Raw genomic sequence first — 20,152 nt, 5'->3', positions numbered from 1 at the left:
GATAAGTGAGGTTTTAGAGCAACATTACTGAACTGTTATGTAATATAGTTAATCATATGGCTTGCATTTTAGATATCTTTTTAGTAGACTATGATTGTGAACAAAGTCTGGTTTAGACTCCTAAACTATCCATCCGCAGACAATAATAACCAATGACTTGTATTGAATATCCCACCTCTTGCTAAATTGTAGATCAGAAATGTGAGAGGTGTGTGAAATGCTTCTGGTTTGGACAGATAAACTATCAAAAAAGAAGACAGACTAGTTTAATTAGCTTTGGTGTGTACCAGACATACTGATTTTTACAAAATGTCTACATTTTCTTCTATATTTTGTTCTGTTCTTGACAATTTTATGTCAACTGCGGAAGTTTTGATCACCAACTAATTCTCACACTGACCTTGATTTTGTAATTCATCATACATCAATACTTTGTTGGTGGAACAGACTACTGAGCTTATGTTATCACAAACAATATTTAACATCTCTCTAGCACGGGGCTTTGATTTTTTTAACCCTCAGTTAATGTTTTTAGGGGACGGAAGAAATGGATTTCCCACAATAGGTAGCATTCAGTTTGTGGTGGTTATTGAACTGTTCCAAACCAGAGCAACCAAAGCCAGCTCTCAAGGTTCATGCACAATGTGTGAAACACAACGCACTGCGTCTTCACTTTCTGCTTTCATTCTTCAGAAACATTCACACAATCAGGTCTACACTTCTCTTCAGTCCATGCCAAAAAATTTAAATCAAATTTGCAGTAGCTTTCCAGTTTCAAAATAAAATTGGAATTACAACCTGTATGCGATGTTTATTGTCCTTTTCTTTTTAAGTCATCTCATGGTGCTCCCTCAAGCTATCATTTTGTAAACAGATTTCTTTTGTTATTTTAACTCTGTGTTCTATCTGCTTTTTAATTACAATTAATTACATATTGTTTTAAAAGGATTTTCTTTTACCCCAGTGGTGCTACCACAATGACACTAAAGCATGCAAACAAAAATCTGAGACTGACTCTGTATTCTAGGTCAAGTCTTCCATACCGTTCTCTGTATGAAACTCATCTTTTCCTAAAGCTCTTTACCTTGATGATTGCTTTGATTTGCAGGTTGGCCCTGTAGTGTGTTACAGACTATGGGTATGAACTGTAAATAGTGACTCTATCTCTAGAGCTGTATTTTAGGAAACAAAATTCAAGCAGGGAGTTTAGTATTACACAGGACTAGCTCAGGTTCTTAAAAGAACTGCATCATGAGTAACAAAAACAATTTCCTCAAATCAAGCTCCTACCTACTGAAATAGTTCATGTTTGCAAGACTGCTTATATCATGCAATGCCTCTGCTGGATGATACATAGGGCATGGACTAAGGCTTCTTGAAAAACAGTCTACAACCACATCTGCGTGTTTTATATTTCATTCAGTGCCTACAGGATAATAATTAATTTTTCCTCTTGGCTTCATGATGTAAGTATGGAGTTACATTATCAACAGTTTCAGTGTGGCCAATCCAATTCCCTTGGCTGAACCAAACCTGCCTGCCACCCAAAGAGATTAAGGAATACCTATGATTTTGCTTTTAGTAACCAGCAGTAGGATTTTCAAACTATTCAGCACTGGCCAAATTTTGCTCTGTTGACATCAACAGTAAAACTCAAATTTCAGAAAGACAGGAAAGAATCCAGTTCTGAATACTTCTAAAAAACCCTACCCTAAAAATCCTTATTTTAAATTACTTCAAAACTTGCAATTCATAGAACCTAGCATGAGAAATTCTGCCAGAGTGGATCTGAAAGGCAGCTGGGAATATAAGCAAACAGATGATCCATTCTTACTCGGAGCTTTGAAATCTGACAACCGAAAATAATTTACTTGGAAGGAAAAACAATTCCTCTCCACCCCTTTTTCAATACATGAAATATTCACCTCTAATTTATTTTTCCATAAGAAAATGGCAACAGCATTTTGCACTACTGAATTTTATGCAAGACCCTGTCAAGTAGTCCAACTTCTACTCAAATCTCAAGGCAGTAAAAACATATATAAAGTATGTAAAAGACTAACAGAATAATACCAAAGGCACTTAAATCACTGTCAATCTCTACTTTAAAGATTCTGATTACAAATTGCAAGTGATTTTTTCTCTCTGTCATCACACAAACATACACAAAATATTGGGAGGATATTAAATAACCTTTTTAAGGCAGGCTCAGTAATAATATAATTACCCTGAATAAAACCAAAAAGCAGTGAAACAGGAATAATTCACAAATTAAACTACACGAGCCACCATGGAAGGGCAGATCACTTACACGGAAGAATAAAGATTATTATTCTTAAAGCAAAAACCAAAGGTAGCGCATGAGAAACTGTATGAGTCAAGCTAGAAAGTTGTGACACCCCGCTGAGCAAGATCAAAGATGAGTTCAGGTTAACAGCAGGGGGATTAGTGAGAAATGGTATAAATAACCCAACTTTATATAACCCCAAACCTTCAGCCTGTGCCAGGGCACCTGGCAGCACAGCACAGAGCAGGAACGGTGAGGTGAGCTACCGAGATAACAAAGAGGCAAGACTGAGGATCAGACCTTAAATCACTTTAGACTGTAGGTTATGAATAGCAACCTCATAAAGATAACCAAGGTTTGCAGAGAGGAGTGAGGGGCCTGACTCTCTGCTGAGGTAAACAAGCACAGTTTCATTGAATTTTGGTGAAACTGGCTGAAGACCTGCCCTAGATTTGTACTAGCATGCTTGTCATCAACCATACTGATTTACAGGTCCTAGTGACTTCCAACTAAGTTTGCATATCTCAGTTTTGGAAGTTTTAAAGCTACCTAGATGTGAGCAGCCTTTCCAAATTCTAACTGATAGGTGTCAAGCCAGAGAGAGCTGAGTGAGCAGCTCTTCTATCACGCTACAGTTTACATGGAATGACATCTCCACTTAATAAAAAAATGCAACAATTTTCTAAAAAAAATAAATATTCAGCAATGCTAGATCTCTATTTGTATTTTCTTCCTCATAAATCAAGTTCCATCCAAGGGTTACATAGGAGCTGTTACCAACTACATAACAAATGCTGTATCTGCTTACAGTTCCCAAAGTGACAGCAGCACTGTAACTCATAGCACTGTGAAGCAGTTTCAGATACATGGGATATTTAAGAGGGTATATAATGTATTCACTATTTTTCTTTACCTTTTTTGTTTCATATCCAAATAAGGAGAGAGAGCACTCATCCGATAGCTGAAGCTGCATTCAGTTAATAGCCATAATTCTAGTCAAAAAGGAAAACCGGCAGCCCCTGTCTAGTGGCGCAAATACTGATACTCAAGTTCTCCGTGTTTTATGATGAATTCTTGGCACATTTTTGTTTTCCTAGAAATCTCCAAAGAAAGTGAGCAAATAGATCAAAGCAAGAGTTTATAAGAACCATGGACGACACAGTATATAGTGCAAAAACCAGGTGGGGCTAACTTCATTAGGGAATTATGACAACGGCAGTAATTTTTCTCATCCTGCTCACCTCTAAAATATGCTGCCTGTAGGCATGCAAGAAAGAAAAATATAAATTTCTGTAACTTTTAAATATCAGCTTAATATTGTCTGAAATTGTAAGTATTAATCAGAATTACACAGACAGTTACAAGGCAGAGCTAATATTTTTCTACATCTTAAACTTTGTTTAGCCGGTCTAATTTTGTAATTCTTTCAAATCACAGACACATATCCCATAGCATTTATTAAGAGCAGTTGCTTCTCCATGTTCTGTCAGTTTAAAATGGGGTTTTGTTTAGCATTTCTGAGAAACAGTAACAACAAAACTCAAATACTATAATAAATCTAGTGAGTGTTCATAAATTGGTTGAAGGGAGGAAGCCCCACGAGAAGAGAAAATCCTGGCTGCTGCAGAGGACGATTGCAGCCTGAGGACCCTGGGAAGAAAGTGGCAATCTGAGGAACTTGGCGTAGAGCTTAATAGGAACAACCTATAGAAGTATCTTGAGATCTTCTTTTTGCTTTGACTCACAGTAAATTGACACACTGCGGTGTCTTGTATCCAGTCAGGTGAGAACAGATGAAATACTTACCGTGAATCAAAACAGATACAGCAATAAAACCTAAGCTTGGAAGAAAAAACAGAGGTATAGCACCCCAGTAGCAGTAAAAAAAAAGTCAGCCTGTTACTTATTTGTACGATTAGTTTCCTTTAACTGACACATGTGATAAAACAACGCTGGAGAAGAGCCATAGCAAATGGAACCATCGTTTCCCAGCTCAGACCAAGAGGTCAGATGGGACCTAACTCAGATCGGTGAGACTTCTCAACCATAGCATGACACAGGTGGGAATCAGACCATGTTGCTATTACATCTGCAACCCTATGAAGAAGAAATGACCTACGGGTTTGGTACCCAAATCTGGGGTGCTCTCCCTACAACAAAATGGTATGAAAATACGGACCTGGCAGCATCTTTTTGTATGAGGCCAAAAATAATTCATGCCCTGCCATCAACGGGATACTAACAAGGAGCAGTGGACAACTGAAAGGATTGGAGCTGATATGCAGTTCCAATAAATGTACTCATTATGCAGTATAAGAAGCAGCAATGGCTTGAATCTGGGAGGGAATTAATGGCATCTTATAGTTCTTGGGGTGTTTTTTTAATAATTTTCACATTACTGTTACTGTAAAAACACATCACAGAGTTAAGGCATTTTTATTGCACGAGTTCTATCATTATACCTTTTTTTCTCTTTCCAGCTTTTCTTGATAGTCTAGATGAAAACCCCAGATCTTATGTAGAGCAATAGAAAAGATTTTTTATTTTCTTTTTTTATATTTTCTACTGATTTGTTTTTATCTTATTCTTTCTTTTTTTTTTTTTCTTCTTTTTTACCACACAACAGAGGACAGAGAGGCCATAATCTATCCGCAAATTGAAACAGCAGCAGCAAGGTCTAAATCAGAAGTTTTGAGGAAATCCATAGGTATCTGGAGAAAAAAACACTCTGGTGTGCCACAGCATACCAGCAACTCTAAAACGCTTGTGCTATACTGGACCTGAAATCAGTATCTTGAGTCTTGGTATGTGGGAGAGAACACATTATTTCTGGAAACAGACTGCATCCTTCTGTATGCTTTACTTGGCTTTATTCCCTTCTGGTTACTTTACCAATAAAGTACGTTGTGTGTATTTTATGTTTACACTTCAGAGCAAAAAAAAAGATGAAGTGATGAACCTAATAGGATTCATTACTAAAATCCTGAGAACATTACAGTTAGCAATCTTTCCAAGTAGCTTGCTGAGAAATTTTTCTATAGAGCTGCTATTTATTTTCTTTTACTTTCCAAACTGCATGAGGTAATTTTCTATTTTTAAGGCATAGATCATGATATAGCCAAACAGAAGCCGGGATTCCATCTTCTTATGTCCTCTGTAATAAGATTCAACGGCAGGAGCACTAACTAAACCTAAGCCAAATTCCTTTATACAAATTACCTTCATGTAATTCCTTCACTTATCAGGAGAAAGTCTGAAAAACGCTCTGAATCATAGGCCACATACCACCTCTGCTCTGGTGTGCAATATACCACGAAGAAGGAAATAAATCGACCTCACCTGCTACCACATTAGACAAACTAGGGATCTGCACGACCAAGCGCCTCCAAACCCAGCAATGCTAAAATCAAGAGCTCCCAGCTCTTGCTGTTTTCATCCCCTGGTTTTGCGCACACTGCTCTTCCCAGACTCTGCCTATTTCCAATTCCTCCTGCTCATGATTTTAATAAATTACATTTAAGTTAAAATACATATATTAGAATGTGTTGTGAATTAAATTAAATTTGTCTCTTAGTAAACACATACTACACAATCAGAGGATGGCAAGTCATTGTTGTCAGCTTCTATACTTTTTTTAATCTGAAAGAGTACGAATGTTTTTAGTATTATAGTGTTCAGTATTTATGCATGGAGTCAAAGCCGTAGAACTTTAATATCAAAGCATGTGAGGAAATCTCTGATCTTTACATCAAAGCCCGCTGAATAGAAGAGGCCCTTTGCAGCAATGAATGTCAGTGAAGGTCATGCAGCTTTTACCTTTTAGATAAGCAAAAGTATTGATGTATGGAAAAATCCAATGTGAGATATCCAATGTGAGATGCATCTGAAAGCAAGTGTAGAAAGTTTCAAGGAAACATGTTCTATATAGATCTGATATCTAATGACTGTAAAAGGGGGTATTTTCCATCTCATCAACTAGTTTTGTAAGAAATGTCTGCCTGCATCGATCCAAACCAGAATACACAGGACGCACACTCATCATTTCTTAGGTACAGGTGCATTCAAGTCTATATTTTTACCCTACTGCTAGTTTTGCTCTTTGTGTGAACTCAAGAATCTTGAATGTGACTGTAATCTTGTGGTAAGACATGAGGGAAAATAAGGAAGATGCCAGCAACTAACCATCAACTCAAATGAATAGCTAGGACAAGTTGCCATTATTACTTAAGTATTGCCTCCAAGCTTCCCACTGAAGATCAGTAAGTATGATTTACTAATGTAAGAGTCATAAACTTGCTTTAACATGAATTAGTACTTGCATTAAGACTTTAGATTCTTAAAAACAAAGCAGTACAAACCCTGGAGATCATAAATCTGTGTTACTAAGAAGAAGCAGTCACACAAATTCTGACATTGCCAAGATCCTCAGAACTAAAACTCTTGGGGAGTACCAGACTTTCAAGCTGGTCCCCCGACAACTGGACCCAATCTGAAAAAAGAGAAGAATAAGCATTTTTGTGTCTTTCCAGACCCTTGCACAGAACACAAAACAAGGTTGTTGCATGTAGCCCTGTGTACAGAAAAGGGTCCAGGGCTTAGCACATGTTACCCCCAAAGTACATTTCATTCTTCAGCTTTTTAATCCGCATTTCCTTTGATCCTCAAGACTCAACAGTTGTAACAACTTGCTAGAAGGAAGAAAAGTAGGAAATATTATGCTTTTCAACTGTCTGCTAGAACACAGAATAAATAAATAGATATGAAAATATTCCCCCTTCTGTCTGACAGTCTTCACTCTTGCTGAACGAAATTAACATTCTTGCAGATCTAGTCAATTAAAAGCCAAGGCAGCATTCCTAATTCACAACTGATAGCCAGAAAAAAAACAGAAGTCTAGAGATGAAAAGTTAAATTATACTTTCCTCTATCCTTAATTTCCCCCAAACCTCTCATATAACCCCTGTTGTACAAACCATACATACAAAAATTTATAAAAATGACAGAATTTGGCTTAACGTCATTTAGCCTGTAACAAGGCTAGTCAATACAAATCTGTGATGGTGTAAGCCAACTAGTTAGCCCTTGACTATTCTCCAGGAAACCTGCCTATTTTTCTTCCATAAATCTTCACTTTTCCAGTGAGGGATAAAAGGGAATATCGCAATGTTATAACTTCATTTAGAGGAAAGCATTCATACAAACCAGCTCTCTCTTAATGAACTGCACAGCCCCAAGCATACAGTCCCACAGGGTGGAGGTCAGGGTGAACGAGCTAATTTACAACAATAAAGTTATCAGATTTAGACTGACTTTTTATTCCTAGACTAATACTAATCCCTTTGTTTTGCTTCACTACTTTAACATGTTATATGATAAAATTAATTAGGTGAATGATGCCTGAACTGACGTATTTATATTCCAAAAAGCCTGAAGATGGAACAGAAACAAGTCAAAGTTGATTGGTAAGAGATTTCTTATTATAACTACCCAAGAGAGGTCATAAAACAAGAGTACTCTCAAGTGACTCATCTTTCCAACCAGTGTTTCTTCAAAATGAGCCTTCAGCACAGAATAATGGCCCCAACTGAGTGGTAACAGAGGCAAATGTAAAAAGTCATAAGCCTTATAAACACATGAAATAATTTGATACTTCTTCAGTTTAAAATACAAACTCTGCTTTGATTTTGTATTAAACCTGTTCTACTGAAAAAGATCTTCCCATTTTTAAAGAATAGTGCCTTAAGATTGCCTAGTTACCTGAAGAACAAGGTAGGTGGTAGTATTCACCATAAAGTCTCAAGTATACTTTTTTCATTCTTGCTCTCTCTCCAAATAAACTAAAACCAGCAAACTGAATCCATTTGTGCTGTGTGAAACCAGAATAGTAGATCATGTTTAGAATAGATTCCCTCTGCCTTCATCAGCCTTTCTGGTCAAACATTTCAGAAGAACACAACAGCAAAGACTGGACTTGCATGCAACGTCATCACTTAGTGGTACGTGGGTATTTCCTTTAATAGCTACAGCAAATTAGGACTTCACCAACACTCCAATTTCATTGGGAAACTTGTATAATATACTGCCAGTATACAGTGTGTGTAAGCCACAAATGCGAAAAAGCTTATCTTCTGCAGCAGAAAGACTGTTAGGAAACAAAACAAAACTTCAGCAACGAAAAGAAGTACATCCTAAAACATCTTTATATTGAACTTCTCGAAATTTAAGGCAGATTTCTCCCTTTAAGAACAGGGGGAAAAAAGGACGAAAGCAATAAGCAAGGAAAATACTGGAAAATACCAGTTACAAAAGTGTGCAGTATAGCTAAACAAATAAAATGTTGCTTAAAAGTTAAGCTTCATTCAGTCTTACGGACAAATCAAAACACACAAAAATAATAGCACTTTTAAACAGTGAATGTGCTCCACAGTGAAACTCTATTTTTCTGTAGCTGCAAGTCATGCCAAAACAAAGAAAAGTAAAAATGAATAACCCAGTTTAAATCTATACCATACTGAAGCAACAGAAATGCTTAAGGAGCAATATGATAAAAGAATATTAAAATCTCTTCAAATTAATTAGAAGCAGGCAGTCTGCAAAAGAGTTTGCAAGCCCAAGAAATAAGCAAGCATGAAAGGAGCCTTTGAGAATTTGAAGGCTCTATCACAAAAGCCCAATGAATGATTTGGGAAAATAATGTCTATCACAGACAAAGTTTTTAAAAACTAGGAATGAATGAACAAGGGCCTGCCTGAAATATTTTGTGAATCGGGACCAACTCATTAGGATTTAATAGTACTTTTTATCCGCAACTGTTCAGCATTAAGTTGAAGAGCAGTAATGCCTCAGAAAACCTAAATAAGTCTCTGAAGGAGTCAGCACATAAGCACACAGGATGACTCAAAGGAATGCAATTTTTGAAAAGTCTTCAGAGAAGTCCTTCAAGGGCATGATAGCTACCATGAAATAGCATACTCCTAGGCCGTTAATTCAGAAAGGAGAACAACAAATAGCTAGTTTCAATAAGTGAAAAGACTTCAAAGCTCCTTGTTCACCTTCAATTGATGTGAAAAAAAAGCAGAATACTCAAAGCTAACCATGACTGCAGACTCCAAAAGCTCTATATTCTAACAAGATCCTTGTGGACGGAACAACAGATGGAATTTAATACCATTTATTGCATGACTAGTGAATCTGGGAAGGAAAACTCCAATCTAATTCTAAGACAGCTTCTACTCCCTTCAGAAATTTCTGAAAATGTAGAAGGCTCACTGAAAACATCAGCCCAAGCTGTCAAATGGAAACAAGCTTACTGGTTCAGGGAAACGAGAGAGCATTTAGGAGTTACCTATGCTGAATACCATTAACTAGTGCTGAACGCAAGAGAAGCAAGATTTAGAAAACCTGCACAAAGCAGTATGGATCAAGTATAAAACTGCACTCACATAAGGGAAGACTGAATAGACTAAAACATCATCCTTGAGCATGACCTGCAGGGGACAGAGGTCTCTAAAATAACTGACAAAGCTTGTAGGAAAATGATTCATTGTTTCTCATAACAGGAACTAGACAGTTGTCAGACAGGTTTAATATCAAGTACTTTTGTATGCCCTTCAGATTTAGTTTTAGCTTTTATTAAAACACAAGTCCAGAGGAAAAGAAACACTTAGGTAAGCCTAGCAGGCTACAAATAATAGATCACCACTGACCCCATTTAGCAGATATTTAAGCAAAGATAATAACTAGAAATGCTTCATGACTAGTTGGAGGTTAAACCTGACCAAGGGTATATAATGCAAAGTATGGTCATACAGCCACACTAACTCACTTTCCTGTCCAGGCTGTAAGGAGTGCCTGGCAGGTACTTCCAACTATATTTTGTATTCTTATTTTTGCATTCCAAGGAAGCATTGGCTAGTAACAGGATGCACATAAATCACTTCACGTTAAGACCTACTATTGAGGAATAATTTTTAATATTTACCTAGACATAAGCAACTGAAAAGCACATACAAGCTTTCAGCTGCTCAACAGTATTGATCTTGCCCTTCAAGGATCTTCACATTAGTTGGTTTTTTGCATGGAATATGGCAGCATTTTTTTTTTGTTTATTTGAAGTAGGCAGGTAATGGGATTCTTGCTAAGGGTGTAATAGTACTTGTTCTTTGAGGTTTGAAACAGTCTTTCCACTAGTTGGAGAACATGAAAACACCATGTACAGCATAATGAAATGACTTAGAAGTTGGCCAGGTGACCTTAAAGTGTTTCTGCATTCTAGAAAACTTCAGAAAACCTTGACCAGACATTCAGAGTAAAAGATGAAAATTAAGAGGGACATTATTGATGGATTTGCAAGTTAAAGATTAAATTTCCACATGGCAACAGAATGTTTCTGCATGACAATATAAAAGCATTCACATCCATGAAATAAAGCCTTCATACAGGAAACACCTAGATGAGAAAACTTCAGAACACACAAACTTCTGGTAGCATTCTCATGTTTTATTTCAGTTAACCCACAGAAATAAATTACAGTAGTTTAAGAAAACTTAAAGTTTCAACAAATGGTGAGGTTCCTGTTTAAACACAATTGTTGAAGATATGTAGTTTTAGCCATTGCTTGTCTCAATTTCACTTTCAAGACAATACACTACAGGTGACAACTGGAGTCATCTGGTATGAATTCACGTATCAGCCGCTCATCAAATCATAAGCTGACGTTTAGTATCAGTTCCAACCCTATGCACATGCTGTTTTCCTCCCTGTAAAAGAAGTTTTATTTAATTTGCAGTCAGTGTCACACACACAAGAGGTAACTGGCCTAAGGTTGAGCTGTATGAACATGTTACATGACACTAACACTCAAGTCAGCCATTTCTCAATGTCAAGCCAGATGAGTAAATGAATCCAATAGCTATTGTGACTCTAAGCTTTCCTCTAATCTTTTCCAATTTAGATTGCCTAAATCTGTATAAAGTTCTAACAATTTCCACATGGGTTTCCACTAGTCAAAACTAATTTTGGTTTTGGTTGCCTTTTTTCTTTTTCTGTTAGTTTTCAGGTAAGGAGTTATTTAAACTTCTTTAGATATAGAAGACAATCCAACCACTAACAGCTGATAATCCTTTTCACACCACATACCTGGAGACCAATCAATTTACAAGGAACTCTTTTCACTCAAGATATTTCACATAGGTTCATGAAGCATCAACACACTTGAGAAACCTGGAAAATAAGATTTACATGAGACTGATATTAAAGACTCAAACAACATGATAATCAGATAACAGTTCAAAACCTACCTACAAGCTATTTTGAATGCAATAGAGTTGATTTGGTAACTTCCTGAAGCTCAGTAGTTTCGTTAATGTGTTCCTCTCAGCATGATCCAAAGAAGAGTTTCCACCTCACCTCTGGGTTTGAGAGAGAACTTTTATACCCCTCTGTGTTGGCCACTTAAGACACCACCAGACTTAAGAGGGCAAAGCATAAAAGGGGAGTAGGTTATACCACCAATTTTTTTCTTATTAACTAAGACGATCTGAACTTACCATTTACTCAAAAAGGGTATTATAATTTATGTGAAATTTGTGAATTATCAAAAATTAAGATTTAAAACAATCTGCAATTGTCATTACTGTAGCGCACACTTACCTTCTAGCAGAAGATAATATTCATTCCTAAGAAGTCCTGAGCATTGCTTCTAATTTAGGTGTGATCAACCACGTGTAGAATATTTCAAACATGAAGTTGCTAAGTGGGACCCCTAAACAGCACAAAAAAGAAAAAATACTAAACTGTAATGTAACTTATATTATGTCTAATTACAGACATTCTTAAAGCCATAGTCTACAAAGGTGCTATTATGTTGAATTAGATGTTCTTAAAGCCATATTCTACAAAGTTGCATAAGTTATTTACATAAAGTTTATTATCAAATCAAGACCTAGAGCAAAATGTAGTAAATGGCTTAATCTGGTGAAAAGCTTCTTTTCTAAACAACCCGTTAAAATTACATAGAACATCTTTTAAAATATACTACTAATCAGAAACAATGTAAGTTTTATTAAGCCTAAATTGCTTAGTGTTCACACTACCCTGAAGTAAGCTGTACATTTCTAGATTTAACAGATTGATCTTTACCACCCAATTCATTGCTACCTTGTGCCTACTTACATATACCTTGTTACAAACTATGCAGAACTCAACCAAGACATCAAAGGTCACTGTTACAGACACACTGGAAGACTGGGCAGAAGGCCTATGCGATCAGTGACTTTTGTTTAAAAAAATTAAGTCCATTTGAACTTAAGAGCCTACAGCATTCCATATCCTAAACACCAAAGGTATAACTAATTTTCTTGATGCAGCCTATAAAAAAAAAAAAAAAAGCCCACTGCACTAAATCAGATCCAAGGTCTGTGCAGCTTAATACCTACACTTTAAAAAACAGGGCAGAAGGGTACAAATGTACACAAATACTTCTTTGTCTCACGGTGACACAGATTAACACCCTCAGATATGTTTAAGCGGTACAAAGCCCCAGGAGTCAAAGCCCTGCCGTTTCTGAAGCCCAAAGCCTTATCTGACCAGCCCCATGCTGTGAGACATGCGATGGGACCTGTGTTCCCCCCTTACCTATGGGCCTTCGAAGGCACGGCTCCTCATCCCCAGCGCTTCTTCCCACCGCCGAGGCCTACCGTGCTCCGCCTCCTGCGGCAGGCCAGCGGGCAAGGCCCTCGGCGGCATGGGGAGGCCTTGCCGGTACCCCGGGACGCTGTCTGCCGCCTTGTGCCCCGCCGGGCAGCCGCCATGGGGGTGCGGGCGGCCCAAGGCACGCACTACCGGGGAGGGGAAGAGAGAAAGAGAGAGGTCAACCCGTAGCAGTGAGGGAGAGCCCGGGGAGGGGGGAAGGGAGAGGGGCCGCTTGTGCCTCACGACAGGATGCAGGGCGGAGGGGAGGGCTCCGCACTGGGTTTTTGTGAGGGGAAAGTGCTCTATCCCCCTGTGTTGACTCCTCGGACCACCGCCAGGCTCCGAGAGGGCAAGATCTGAAGGGAAGACACGAGGGAGGTCCCGCCCACAGTCCCCACACCCCGGCCGTTGGGAGCCCTTACCCAGCCGCCTTACCCCGCCGACCGGCGGCAGGCAGAGAGGGGTGCTAGGCGCCACCCGCCGCCTTATATACCGCTGCGCAGCTCCCGCGAGACCAGAGCGAAGGGCGCCGCCGCCTATTGGTGGAGCCAGCGCACGTGATCCTTCCCTGAGGTGGGAGAGGCGGGGGCGGTTGACCCGCTGTAGTGGGGCTGCGGGCGAGTGCTGTGGCGAGGCTGCCGTAGTTGCGCCTCCCCCCGCAAGCAGGCGGCGCGGGGCTGCCCCCGGAGCCGCGGGCGACGGCCGGTGGCGGTCGGATGTGAGGGGGGAGGTCCTGTGCCGCAGTAATGAGTGCCCCAGTTGCTCGGTCCTGCTCGCTGCGGCGGTCGGTCAGGGGCTGACCCGCGGCCTGGGTCGTGAACGAGGCTTTCGTCGTCCTTTGGGGCGTTAATCGTCGATCTCTGCCTAGGCCGAACTCTAAGGTCCCGGAGGTCTTTAACTTAAAGAAACCAAAGCGTCTTCGGTGTGAAGTAGCAGCTGTGTAGCGGTTTTGAGGAACTAAATGCCGCTGATCTCTGGCTAAAACTCCCATCTAAGCCCTGCTTTAAGGGGCTTAGGATCTGCCTGTAAGGATAGCGAAGTAAGCCTCAAGCCTGCACTAACACCCTGGCTGAGGCTACAGCACGTGCAGCTGGGTCTCGAGCAGGCCCAGGCCACAGCTGGCTCTTGAGCAGGCCCAGGCCACAGCTGGCTCGAGAACAAGCTTGGGCCACAGCTGGCGGGGTGGTGTGGTGGGACCAGGCCTGACACCCTGCGAGTTACCCCGCAACGCGGATGCAAGACCCGGCTGTTCTACCTCAGCTGAGATGTGCTGACTGACTGGTGAGACTACTGAGAGGTTTTAGGGTGAGTACAAGCAGATTAGTATAAACTGGGAATTAGTCACTTGCAGTACAGAGGCTTTGAGTGTTGCCCAGAAAATCTAGTAGGTAGGAACCACAACATCTTGGTTACCGTGGAGTTCTTCATTCAATGAAAGTTCCTGCTTCACAAAGAGGTGGATATATCGCTGATAATTCATAGCTTCCTGTCTCAGGGAGCAACAGTATGTCTTGGCTCATACTGAGTTGCTACCAGCACAGCACCTGTAAGTGTGTGGAAAGAAAATGACAGGTTGACCCACTATCCCTCATTCTGAACCCTGCATTTGAATTACCCTCATCAGATCGAAACTGATCTGATTCAGCCTGAAACAAACAGTCATATTGTTGCACTAGAAATTGTTTCTTATAAGATCTAGTTACCTCTTCTGTCTAATTCTTGATACTTACTTAGAACATTGTTGCTGATGTAATCCCTGTGCCAGTACGTTTATTCTGAGTACATCAGGATTCAAGTGCTGCCTCAGGGCTCTAGGATATGGATTTGTGAGGTATGTAGCTTCAAGTTATTTCAGGTGGGGTTCTCTGCAATGACCATTTTCTACAGTTAGACACATAAATCAGATCAGTCCTTTCTTGTTATGTCATCAAAAAAATGAAGTGGCATCCCACCTTTAAGTTTTTACAACCTGTGCCAGTGGGATGTATGTTAAACTCCATTTCTTCTTTTCCAGTACAGAATGTAAACTAGAACCTCACAGCAAACCAGTGATCAGTATCCATCCCAGATAAGCATTTTTATCATTCAGATAAAATCCTACTCCTTTTTCTTCCTCTGCATGAGCTTTCTTCTGTCCTCCCCATACAAACTTTGCATACTTGCCTTCTGTCCAGCTCCATGAAACTTACTCTTTGTCTGATAGCGGCACAACTTCAAGAGGAGGAACGCAGAGACCACCTGCCCTGTCTGTTCATTCCCAAACATTCCCTATAGAATAAATTACTGTCCCAGCAAAGGTCAGGTGTGGATTTGAGCCTCTTTACATGCAGATAGGGTTTTCCTGTTTTCTGGACAAGCACTGTAATCATTGAGTTACCAACTGCAAGACTGCAGGCAGATCTGCCATTTCTATGTTTTGTTGGATGGAAAGGGCTGCTTCTAACTTACCTGAACAAACTTCTCAGCTGGCACTGAGTCTGCCTACAAGCCTGGGTACCCTGGGGACTTATGGAAAAGCCCATATTACTGGTGGATCTAAATACACCTTAATTTTGAGATGGATCCTGGATTGCTAACCAGGAGAGATGCAGGTCTGGTCATGAGTAGAATTTGCAGGAACTTCAGTTATCATGGGACCTTGACCAGTGAATGTGAAAATATTTGGGGGGGGGGGGGGGGGGGGGAGTATGGACAGTTGTTACAAGAACTACGCTTAAGAATCAGATACTTAAAGTGCTACCTTTGTTCCACATGGGTCACCTCATGTCAAAGAGCCTTTGTTTCTTTTCACTGTGAGGTTAACATGCAAGTAGGTGGTGTTAGGTCTGTTTGCATTAGTGCACTTGCACTGTAGGTAGTTATGGAGAAGGGTATCTGAAGGTCTGCATTTTGAAGTTAGCTAAGTGGCAGCTGGGTGCCTTGGTTATTTTGTGGGTTTAGTGTTGAGCTTTTTAAGGTGTCTGTGGTGATCTGAATGCAATTGTTCAAGTCTTGGAGAGCAGTATCTTAAAGTCACTGGTCTGATACCTCTCAGCTGAAAGACTTTTGAAAAACCTTTGATTAAAAACACTGTGCTGGTTCACCACAGTACACAGTTGTCATTAATGTTTCATTTCAATTTCACTGTCTCTCTCCATATGGATACGAAGGAAAACCAAGCAAGTAAAATCTTGATGTGACCATCAGTGTCTGCAGATGAATGACAGTATCCACCTGCATTAAGAGATTGGCAGGTTTGGGACCTTACAGTGTAACAGCCCATTTTTAAAAAAACAAAACAAAACAAAAAAAACCCTACAACAAAAAACACCCACACAAACAAACAAACAAACAAACAAAAAAAACCCCAAAAAAACCCAACCAACCAACACACCCACAAAAAAACCCACAACAACAAAAACCCCAAACTATATATCCAAAGCAATAAGACTGTATCTTGATTAAAACTTTGAGATGCTAATGTAATAAAACTGTAATTTCATTAATTTATGCCACAATTTACATGAAATGAAAAGGCTATTCTAAATTCATGCTGAAAATAGACTAAATGCCACTTACAGCCTGTCTGCTGTCAAAATATCATTTATGTTTTGCTCTCAGAGTGTGTGTTAGTTAAAATTAGAGCCTGTAGAATAGAACAAAAATAATAAATAAAACCTTTGGAGAAGAAGAGAAGGGCAAGCCAGAACTGTTATTTCCTTTCCAGAGGCAGAAAGTTTTCTGTTATTTTTTACTGAGTATCTTCTTGTTTGGTAAATTACTTCCATGGCTAAAATTTTTGGTTATCTCTTTCTAGCCAATATCTAGGATCAGAACTTAAATAGTATCTTTCCAACTGAAAGCACATTTTGTATAGGTAAGAAAAATACCAGTAAAGTTTGCCACTGAAAGTCATTGCTAAACCTGTCAAAGAGGCCATTCTTCAAGCTTCTACCTTATGGAAACGTGGGAATATTTTCAGTGGAGTAGTGTCAGGGAAGATTAATATTATGTAAACTCATAGAGTGATATGCAGAATTTCTCTTATTGTCACTGTTCAAAGCTCCTAATACTTAAAAAAAATAAAAAAAACACCCAAAAAAACCCCAAACCAAACAAAAAAAAAACCCCAACCAAACAAACAACACAAAAACCAAACAATTAAGCAGAAGGGAAAAGGCAAGAGTAAGATATTATTAGACAACCACAGCTCTAGGCCATTATCAAGCATTAAACTGGCTATAGAGCCAGTTCATAGGCTATACAGCCTTTTCATAGGATAAAGAGTTTAATGGTTATCAATATAGAACTATTAGCCACTTTTATCTAGTCACCCAGCTCTTAGTGTATTTAACATCAATGTATTTGCATCTGTCTTATTCTGCTGTTTTGGGGCTTCCAAATCTGATGTTTGGCCAAAAAAAAAAAAAAAAAAAGTATATTTTGTGAAAGTATATTTTGTTTTCTTCTGTAAAATAGCAATTTCTGAGAAAAAGTAAGACATTGTATGCCATCTCTGCCAACTAGTATGTTTACATCAGCAAAGACAGCAAGATTCAGAGATTAATTTAATGCAAAGTTTTATTTTCTGTGCTTCATATTTGGTAGGTGACAGTATTACTTGTTAGGATTCTAAAGATAAAGTTTTACCATATTTTAAATCAAGAGAAGTAATTTCTCAGATAATTGGAAAATGTTGGGTAGGCATTGCTTTGACATTGACAGTCTTAAAGAGGAATAGTGATTCCAAAATTGAGGGTGGTTTTTTTTTTTTAGACTAAGAGGCCCTCAGGAGATTCCCCACATCTTCTGTGGATTGCCATACATTTTTCATGGACTGCTACTCACTCTTACCATTAGAATTTCAGGTGTAAATAGAGTGGCTTCCGCAGACCTGCTATGAGCCATGCACTACAGTCTCAGTCCATGGGCTGCAAGTTGGCATTTGGCATTCTATTAAAGCTCCCAATCTGTTCTGCAGTGGGGGGCCAGGCCTCACAGAAAATCCTTAGTCCTCATGCTTGTGTCTACATATTTTCCATTCTGTTAAAGACATATCGATATTTTTTGTAGAACATAATTTAATGTGAGATACGATATAGAAAAAAGCATTTGTAAAATTTAAACATACATTGTCAGCACTGAAAGTATTTCAGATATCTGAGTTCTATTTTAATTCTTATTATGTATTCTCCCACCATCCAGAAAACTCAAGTATTATTTTAACTGCCTTTTCCATTAAAATGACCTTTTATTTGCCTGGAAATCTATCCTAAATTTTATTCTGTTCCAAACACTTGTTCAGCAAAACTGACTGATGATTACCCATTTCTGGACTAGAGTTTATTATAAGAAAAACACAAATGAACCCTCTGTGGAATTTTCCAAGATTTCTGGAGAGGAAATGCAATATCCTCCTTGTAGCACAGAGTGAGCAGATGCAGTCGCAGCTTTGCTACTAACTACCCTGTGTAACTTTGGACAAGTTGCTAAATTTCTGCTGCCTGTTTTCGTGCTTTGTAAAAGAAGCTAATATTAACTTGCCACCCAATAATTTGACAAGTCTGAGGGAATGTTTGCAAAGTACTCTGAGAAAGTCAGCTGGAAAATATTATGAAAGTCCAAGCCTCTGCTAGCTAAAACAGATATTTACAGTAGGTTCTTATTTTATGTAGTGAAATAAAAATGTTCAAGCATATAACCAGATGAGACCAAGACTGATCTAAAATTAAATGCAGGAGGCATTTTTTGACCTTTCAACAGAAATTATATAAGCACTCCTAGGTTATAAATAGTCCTTTGTTTTACTTCTCTTTGTCTAACACTCAGAAGAAACACAGGGTTAGTTGTTTGTTATGAAGAGATAGGGCAATGCTTTAGAGGGGAAACAATTGTTCACTGTTCTTTATTTATACAGTTCCTATAATGTTTGTAACTAGCATTTGTTGCTTTTCTTAGCACTTTTTTTATCTTCAAAAAGCAACAGAAATAAACTTTCTGGTCATGAAAATGACAACACCAGAAGAAAGCCAAAACACTTACCAGCCCATTTCAAGTGTGAAAATTTCTTTCCTCATTCCCAGTTTGATATGTGACTGAAGAGCAAAAAAGCCAGTGCTTAACTATTGTTAAACTGGCACATAAACACTTATATACTATTTCCTATTTTTATTATGAATCCTCAAAAATAGGACATGAAATGTGCCCACCCTTCAATGAAAGTATTTGTGCTAGCATTAAGGATAATTATACTGAATCCTTTACAGAATGATGTGAGTGTATGTATCTATGTCCATATTTCCAAATATGCTTATTTTCAACAATAGTCATTTCCCTGAACAACCAATAAATGCTTAACTAATAGCAATTTAACTTTGTGTTAAAAATAAAAAGGGTCTAACAACCAGAAACCACCTGAAACTTTATCCTGAAGTCAAGTAATTAACATCAGTGACAAAGTAAAAGTATGAAAATGCCACTAACCTTTTTCTTACTTTTTTGCGTTCCTACTTTGTATGATTTCTCTGGGGTTTGTACTATGGGAATAACATCCTTCCCATTAAAATGTATGTGAGGTAAATGGCTTTATTATTTACCACTTTTTGTTCCACTTAAATTTTTAAGCACCTATCAAAAACATTCATTTGCTTTATAACTCTTCACTGAGAGCAAGTACGATTCTCTATAGTAAATTGGAATAAATGGGCCGCAGCAAAGAGTATACAATTAGGCTTCTAGAATAAAAGGGATCTGGGATTAAAAAACAGCTATTGTGCAGTACTGTCAGTCTCTGTAGGCTACTTAGAAATGCACTGGAGACCAATCAGACCTTGATTGCTTCAGAACTGAGGCTGAGCGTGGCCAGTGCTGCAACGACACCTCCTCTTTAACTCCCATTTCCCTTGATTATGTCAAGAAAACATGTGCTATTACGTATAATCCAGTCCTCAGAGTTTAAGCAAATTAAACACTTGGGATCAAATTCACACATAATGTAAGACCACGAACTTAATAGAATTATACCAAAGATTATTTTTTTCTCAGTGTTATATTATTTGATGGTTCTTTTACATACTGATTTGTGGATTTATGAAGCAGTTTAGTAGCCCTTACGATTTCACTCTGTAATGTCCAAAAATCTTTCTCCACCTTGTATTTCCAAAATCTGCAATGATTTAACATAATTAATTCAAT

The 20,152-nt window shown here is 38.6% G+C and overlaps 1 long non-coding RNA gene across 1 annotated transcript; it reads right to left on the bottom strand.

Annotated features, from left to right (window-relative positions):
- Positions 1–10,765: 10,765 nt before the first annotated feature.
- LOC309671607 lies at positions 10,766–13,430 on the bottom strand. The gene is made up of 5 exons (XR_014269163.1): positions 13,402–13,430; positions 12,923–13,125; positions 11,939–12,050; positions 11,426–11,509; positions 10,766–11,046 (listed from the first exon to the last, which is right to left on the bottom strand). It is a non-coding gene; the product is annotated as an uncharacterized lncRNA (long non-coding RNA).
- Between the last annotated feature and the right edge of the window lie 6,722 nt (positions 13,431–20,152).

The sequence above is a fragment of the Vanellus vanellus genome, assembly GCF_965231255.1.
Source record: "Vanellus vanellus genome assembly, chromosome: 4".
Lineage (NCBI taxonomy): Eukaryota > Metazoa > Chordata > Aves > Charadriiformes > Charadriidae > Vanellus > Vanellus vanellus.
Note: the sequence above shows the minus strand (reverse complement) of the source record. Positions and strands in the feature narration are given on the sequence as shown.